The sequence below is a fragment of the Sinocyclocheilus anshuiensis genome, unplaced genomic scaffold, assembly GCF_001515605.1.
Source record: "Sinocyclocheilus anshuiensis isolate Anshui unplaced genomic scaffold, SAMN03320099.WGS_v1.1 scaffold817, whole genome shotgun sequence".
NCBI lineage: Eukaryota > Metazoa > Chordata > Actinopteri > Cypriniformes > Cyprinidae > Sinocyclocheilus > Sinocyclocheilus anshuiensis.
Genome location: NW_015536521.1, coordinates 466,910 through 475,550, shown reverse-complemented (window position 1 = coordinate 475,550; position 8,641 = coordinate 466,910). Strand labels below are relative to the sequence as shown.

General features: G+C 37.2%; 1 protein-coding gene across 1 annotated transcript in view; it reads right to left on the bottom strand.

Moving 5' to 3' along the window:
- The window catches only part of LOC107693770 (neurexin-2-like), a 415,962-nt gene extending 414,582 nt beyond the window's left edge, over positions 1 to 1,380 (bottom strand). Inside the window, exon 1 of the mRNA XM_016493287.1 lies at positions 1,008 to 1,380. The gene's annotated coding sequence lies outside the window, so the exon portion shown is untranslated. The remainder of the gene's footprint in view (positions 1 to 1,007) is intronic.
- Between the last annotated feature and the right edge of the window lie 7,261 nt (positions 1,381 to 8,641).

Below are 8,641 nucleotides of genomic sequence, written 5' to 3'. Positions count from 1 at the left end.
ATCCAGTTCACAAAACTAGCATGAAATTACCTGTTCACAAATCAGACTGATCTGCTACTTAATTTCAATTCACTGTTGGAGAAGATTATCACTGAAAAACAACTGAAATTTCAATCTGTTCATCAGTGAAGCTCTATTTTATGATTGCAGAAGACATGATTCTTATCACTTTCATACTTTTTTGGTCATTTCAAGCCATTTGTTAAGCTTAATATCTTCAGTCAAGATTCACTGTCATCATTTGGAGAAAAGGGACCAGGAAATCCCTAAATATGCCTTTCTACAAAAGAAAGAAAACCATTAGGGTTTGGAACAACACCAGAGTAAATAATGACATCATATATTTGAGTTGCCTGGGAACAATTTTAATGTGACTTACACCATAAAAATATTATGTGATGAACTGGACTCCCTGAACTCGTAAATGACGATGCATAAAAGAGCTGAACCTTCTCAAAACATTCGATATGGCCAGAAACACTCTCACAGGCCTTGGCTGTCAATTCAAGTCATCCAAACAATTTATTCGGACCATATGTTTACATGTAACCCGTCCTTTGTGAACTTGTTTAAAGGGTCAGATGGGCATAAAATTTTATCAGAAAAAAAATAAACATTTGATCAACAACCCATTCGGAGGATAAAACAGCCGCTTATCCAAACAAAAGGCTGTTTTATTCCCACGGCTTTTCCATTTCTCTCTCTCTCTCTCTCCAGTGCATCTAAGAGCCGCACATGGCATGACTTGAATTGGGGGCAAATCAATACACACAGCGCCCGTTAGTAACGTTACGCTGGCAAGCAGGTGTTCAAAACCATCACCAATGAGGAATATATAAAAGCCACACTTCCGAGGGCTTAACAATAACACAGAACAGACAACAACATCTTCGCTTATGAGTCAACACCATCCGTTTACTTCCCCAGCCCCGCGCATCACCTGCATTTCTGAAAACACATATTATGATGACAAAAGCATCTGCAGAGACACACAGAAGTGCTCTTACCTGGGTTTGTGGCTGTAAGTGAGCGCGCTTTATCCCCACTTCTCACTGGAAATTGTGCGTTTGTCTTTTGTATAATCCAGAGACGCAAAATTCGGCGTTTGCCCTCCCCTTTCACTGCCTTGCAGTCGACGGCTGTGTGAGCGCGTCAAGCCGCTCCACCTGCATGCAACGCCACAGCAGCTCTGCCGCTCTATGCGCGGTCACCCGGTGGCGGCTATGGGCGCGAAATGAGGGCGCGGTCAGTGGAACACCTCACCAATCATCCACCGAGCGCTTCGCCTTCCAGCCTCATCGACGACACGATGACTGCGGCACCGCTTTCTCAATGTCACTTACTTTATCAAAATCTGGACCACCGACTATGTCCAGTAGCTGCGTCGCATGGCGTCCCCCCACTGTCCCTTAATCCGTTTAAACCAGGGGTTCCCAACCTTTTACGGTCTGCCGAAACGCTAAAATATTTACTTTAAACACCCTCTAGAATTTCAAAAACGTTTCTTATTGCTCAATAAATATTATGAATAATAAAAGTAAAGCCTTAGTTTTAGTATTCATTTATTTGTTGTTTACATTATTGGTTTAATGATAGCTACATTCCATTTAAACACATTTATTGCACGGCTCTATGAAATTGCCTAGCTCCTTTATTCTGATTGGTCATTCTGAGGTTTCAAGTCAAATATTTATAAAAAAAAAAAAAAATTTGTCCATGACAATCAATAGCCTAATGTTTTTGTTTGTTTGTTTGTTTGTTTGTGTATACATTGTCGCGTCTGGGGTACATTTTGCGATAACGCTGGGTTGAATGAACATCATACAATCCCTGTAGTTACATCAAGAACTTCTAGGGCGTTTAGTTTACAAATTCCTGTACTTTCTTATTACACGGAATTTGATTGGTCAGTCGTGGATTTCAAGAGTCAAATATTTATAAATAATGACAGTTTTATTTTGTCTCTTTTTTATAAGATAAATTAATTTCAGCTCAAGTCAATATTTCATGTGTATATTATTATTATTATTATTATTATTTATAGCTGTGTACATTTTCACGGCAGTGCGTCATATTTTGCTATACTGACAGGCTGAATGTACATTATATAACTTGCTTTAGTAATGTATCACAATTAACCTGCAGTTACGAACATTATGAATCTCAAGGGCATTTAGAGCTTTTTGTAAAGAATTTCTGTACTTTCATAATGTATAGCCTACTAAATTCAGTAAAGGACTTGCTTCCTGACAGTTGATGAAATGCTTTCTTTAGGCATGCAGGTGTGTATATAAATACATTCCTGGACATACAACATCTGGCTTTTGGCATTGTTCTATGACCAGTATGATGCCGTAACAACGACCGCAAATGCACTCTGCTGTTTTATGTGTGAGTGTGTTAACAAAATGTAACCAGGATCATAATTCTTGCTATATAGCACTTGCTCTTGAAATGAGCCACCTGGTTTCAAATCTTATGTCTCAGCTCTCATGGCCTCGTGGGACAGCAAAATGTCCATTGTTTACACACTTCAGTATCTCAGCAGATACAGTATCATCTGGGTTTTGTTCACATGCTATTTTTTGGGTACCACGTATTCAGGCATCCTACTCGATAGACATACTGCTTTTTGCTTACTATTCGGTACAGAGGAACACATATGTATACACTGAGTTAAATTTAAGGTACGTAAGGACGTAAGCTTTAGCAGTGTTTAATTGAGAACCAGTGTTAATTTCTGTTGTCATTAAATATTGTAAGTATGAGTGTGCCACTAGGCAAAATAAATGTTCTGGGGGTCAAGTGAGACACTGAGTACAGATTGTTTACCATATAATTTTACCACAGAATTTAATTACAAAGAGGTAAAATGCATAATGATCTTTGCTGGAATTTTTAAACGCCAATGCGTATGGATTCATGCACTTGATTATACATTAGCTAATGCTGCAGGCTGTTTTATAAGTTAAACATTTCCAATATTTTCTTTTTTGCTGTTATTTTGTCCTCAAGTCATACAATATTAGGCGTGTATCATCTTTAAATGCATTAATGTTTAACAGATGACTTTACATTTGCAAGCTTTGTGTAATGAGCCAAATATTCAAACAACAGCTAGTATGATTAATGGTATCTCTGGTATCTCTGGTAATTCCCCCATGTATTACCCTCAGCTAATAACCTTAAGCACAAAGCTTGGACCTCAGTTGTCTGCTCAGCCAAGATTTTAACAAAACTGTTTCACTGCTTCTCAATGTTTGAAAAAATATGTATATTTTGTCCGCTGAATCAAAGTCATGTGGTGTGACCAACAAGCAGGATAAAAAAATTAAATAATAAAAATAATAAAAAACATAAAATAGGAAATTATATCATAGACAGGACTGTGTGTCAAGGACAATAAATCTCTTAAAATATTACAAAATTTGAACTTTTTATTTTTACCTTTTTATTACAATAATTAAAAAAATAAAAATGCTTGTAAGATAATAAAAATTAAAAAATGAATAAAAAAGTAAAATACTTATATATATATATATATATATATATATAGCCTACTTTTTATTTCTTTTTTATTTTTATTATCTTACAAGCGTTGTTATTATTTAAATTATTATTAATAATAAATACATTTTTGGGGAGCCACATTACGTAACTTGTTGCAATACAACCTTGAATTAAATTGAATTAATAAAATATCAATATAATTACAATGATAATTGTTATAAAAAAATTAAATTTGTAAAATGATTGTACAATAATACAAATTGTACAAAATTAAAAAATAACAAATCAAAATAAACTAAAATACTTGAATATAAAATAATAAAAAATAAAAATAAGCTGTAACATGTCATGTGGTGTGACTCCCCAAAAATATACTGACAATTATGAATTAATAATATTGAATAAAATAATTAAAATTATAATTGTTGTAAAATAATAAAAATTGTTAGATAGATAGGTATCAAAGCTTTTAAAAACGTTTCATTCAAAAGAGCATTCCTGATCAGATAGCAATCCAATCTGTCAAGACAAATAGCATGACTAAAGTTAAACAGGCCTTGACAAAGCACAAAAAGTGAATGCTTTTCATTTAACATTGCTGTCTCATTTCTGAAAACGCCTGTGAGCTTTTGAGCATTCCAACAAGTGCCTCGAAATGACTGGGGAGTGGGGGCTCTCTATCTTACAACAGCAGACGGAAACCCAACCTCTCCAAACTGTGCCTTGGCATTGGCCGCTGTGCAAACAGCACCTTACCCACTTAGGAAAAGCGTCTAGACTTGATTAATTCCCCAACCGTCCTTCCTCATCTGTATTGAGCTGTGGTATCACTGAATGATTTGCAATTATTATTATTGTAGAACTTTCCTTTACTCCTGTATAAAGCTGTTTCTTGCATTCTTTCGCTTCTCGCGCACTACTTTGAACTTGGAGTGCCATTATGCATGAGAGGCTCCATCAAAGGAAAACATGCAAATGGTTGAGGATTTTGTGGATGTGGTTAAGCAGAGCGTGTGAGCGTGTGCGCGCGTGCGTGAGTTTTCTGAGGCTGGCGAAGCTAATGATAGTGTGTCAGAACAGCCGCATTGTCACTGTAACTCGTGTTAAACGATCGCAGGGGTTTAAAACCTGGAACATGTGGACATGGAGACCTTGAAGCCTCTTCGAGCCCAGAGAGCACAGCTGCATGGGAGACATATTAATGCACAGTGACAAGGACATGGGACATAGACTATCTGTCTCACTCTCTCCCCCTATCTGTTTCTCTCCATAATGTGCGGTTTCAGGAATAGCCACACTAACAGAAGGACGGCATGATGGGGACCTTGGAATGTAATCATGTCATTACCGTGTGAGTGAAGTATGAAATGGTAAGAGAGCGGGTGAAGATTGACTGGCCTGAGATGGCGATTGCTTTAGGGGGGTGACTGATCACGTAAGCGCCACCGTAAAAGGCTTTCTGCCACTTTGTCCCTGTTGTGCCCTCTTTATTTTTAACATAAGCGTTCTCTTTCTCACTCTGAGTCTCTCTCACACACACTCACACACACACACACACACACACACACACACTTCGTCTTTCTGAGTCGCATCTCTCAGACACACGCAAGCCACAACACAGATTTTGAAAAGCAGCCAATTGTCTTTGTGCAGTCACTAGCGTTTCCCCAGGGCTGGCTGTGAATTAACTCAACACAATTGGGAGATTAAAACACATAAGAGCCTGCATTTAACCACTTCTGTCCTCTGAGTGAGGCAGGATGCCAGTGAACAGGCTCTTGTGCTGGGTTTAGATTTGGGTCATCAGCTCGGTGTGGTCTTATCTAAATGCACAGCGGCGATAGTGCTGCAGAGGAGCCCGGGGCCTTCCGACTCATTATTCAGCAGTTCATATCAGTTTATTAGTGCCTGCGCAATTATGCCGCAAATCGCGCCTCTTGATTTAGTGTGGTAAATACTTATAAATAAATCACAGCCCATCTGTCATCTTAACTGGATGTCAATTAGCAGTAGCACATTTTTCATTATGTGGATTTACAGTAACAAAATCAGCTGTTTTTGTTTCAGGTGGTGCTGTGCTGCGTTTTACTGCGCAGATCTAATCACATGACTCTTGTGCGTGTCTGGGTTGTGCAAAATTCACAACTGAATAATTAGCTCCATTTTAAATAATGTGTGTGAATTTTCATAAAACTGGCTACAGACCACAGAAAGCTGTGAATATAATGACAGGAACAGGAATCTATCTATCTATCTATCTATCTATCTATCTATCTATCTATCTATCTATCGAAAATCTGGGTTCGGTAAGTTTTTAAAAATATCACTAGGGTTGTCTTAAAGGGATAGTTCACCAAAAAATGAAAATTACCCCATGATTTACTCACCCTCAAGTCATATTAAGTTTTTATGACTTTCTTTTCAGATGAATACAATCTGAGTTATATTTAAAAAAAAGTCCTGGCTATTCCAAGCTTTATAATGTGAATCGATGCGTTTGTGTGACAGTTAGCAGAAACTAGAGATTATGGTTTATAAATTTTTTAATATGGATTTTTTTTTACACAAACGCATTCTGAAGGACTATATTAACCCCCCAGAGCCGTGTGGAACACTTTTTATGATAGATGGATGCACTTTATTTTGCTTCAAAATCTCGACCACCATTCACTGCCATTATAAAGCTTTGAAGAGCCAGGATATTTTTTAATATAACTCAGATTGTATTCATTGGCTTGAGGGTGAGTAAATCATGGGGTAATTTTCATTTTTGGGTGAACTATCTCTTTAATTTGATCAAAATACAGTCAAAACTGTAATATTATGAAACAACTGTTAAAAACTGTTTTCTATTTTAATATATTTCTAAATGTAATTTTTTTTCCAGTGATGGCAAAGCCTAATTTTCAGCAGCCATCACTCCAATCGTCAGTGTCACATAATCCTCAAGAAAATTTCTTATTATCATTAGTGTTGAAAACTGCCCAATATTTTTGTGGAAACTTACTGACCACACATATTTTTCTATCACACGTATTTTTCTGTCAACATATAATTTGAATATTTTAAATGACATTTGCTCTGAATGTCAATGAATTGGTTTTTACTTTCTAACATTAAAATTAAAATTTTAATTCAACATCTTGTTTGGTATCCCAATCCAAATTCAATTCAAATTCAGGAACTAAATTGGTATTTAAAAGACATTCTCAAATTAAAATGATGCAAAACCCTGGCGCATGTTACAGGTGTCAGCGTATATAAAATGAATGGAAACCCTACTGTAGATCCGGTCAATAGTCCATGTCTGGCATCCAGCATGACTTGACTACACCCAAGGGCCTGCTCTTGAGAAGCTACGGAAATGAGACTGAGAGAGTTAAAGAGAAGGATCAATAAAGAGGAGACAAAACATTTAAACAGAATGGATTGGATCTTCCTTCACCTGTTCAAGAAAGCCTCGTACTCCCTGTCACTCTTCCTTGGCACAATCTCCAGGGAACCGCTTGCAGAAATACAGCCCGACTCTGCTGCGCTCCTGATAAGGGCCCTACGCAGACGGCCACACGCACGCACACACTCACAGGCGCACACACAGAAACCTAGAGCTTTTATGTAGTCCGCCTTGCCTTTTACAGGCCTCCATGCCCTCGATCGGCAGCATTTTGGAGGCGAAAGTTAATCAGCCTATTATGATAACAAATCCCCCAAAAGCGACGGTACGGATTAATTTATCATCAGTGAAACACAGTGTTCAACTTGTCCTCTCGCTTTTGTTTAAATACCTTCACACATTTTTCTATTCTTGTTAAATTCCGCCACCTTATTATAAAAGGATTTCTGCAGCGTGTGTTCTAGCATTGTGCATTTTGTTACATTCCAGACAGCCTCACAGTTCAAGACTTCAGTTGTGTTATTGCAATAAAGATATTTCACTTCCTTACTTTCAGGTCAAACGTCTTACATTGTGCACCACACTGTAGTAAACTAGGTTGTTCAGACATTGCCATAAAAGTTCTCAGCCAGTCAGTTCCCTTTCTAGATAATGCAGAGCTGTTTTTCCACTGTCTCCACTGGGAAAGAGGCATCTGAATCACTTCTCATCAGCCTTTTGGTATTAAGCTACTTGCTGCCATGTTTCTTTTTGTAATTCAGTTCCTTACATTATTCAGCCTAGGACACAAGCAAGAGTGCCGTTGTTCTGGATTTCATTTTCATGTTCATATTGAAAAACTTTAATTTTAGACACATTACCGGCAGTTACATTTTGGGCCCAATGAAAATAGTTCCAAATGAAGTCAAACTAGAATTAACCTGTATGTGATTCTGAACAACAGACAGCAGTGGTGGTTTGGTCCAGAATGAATAATTTGAATTAATTATCAATTGATTCATTTTGACATGTTTGATCAAATCTGTTCAGATTTTTAAAGTCGTGTAGTGTATTCCAGCCTTTACTCTCATAATCTTCTTGTTTTTTCCTGAATGAAACTGTGTTGTTGAACACATCAGTTCTGTGAGTAATTCTCAATGTGTTCCAAACAGGATAAATCCACTTCTGGAGGGCACTTTTGACTGAAAACAATCATGGCCGCCATACTGAAGGGTTGTTCCAAACTGAAGTGCTCAAAACTGGCCACTTCAAAGGGCCCTTCGGAATGAAGCATTTCGAAGGGTACTGATTCTTTGTGCAGGTTTAATTGACGCCTCTGTAAATTGACTTGACAAGATGATGCCGAAGTCACATACACTCTTCATCCCTTCAAAGATCTCACTTTTGAAGCATAGGGATGAGCCCTTCAGAATGGAATGCAGCATCTTACACTCCAAGATTTAAATCTCTGAATATAAGTCACTTGTTTTGGTCCTAAATGAATCAGTGTTTTGAACAAATCAATAACTCACTAAAGAGAGTCACTTGTCAACACTTACAGTATTGGTGTAATGATGGCGTAATCCCTGAAAATTTGTGATAAAATATTTGAAAAGTCCCAGTACTTTTAAATAAATATTTAATATACTGTATTCAGATTTGAGAATTAGAACGGGCTTTTTACCTAACACATTTTGTAATCTATTTCTTTACTATTAAAGCCAATATTATAGTTTTGTTTGCTGAAATTGTGTGGCT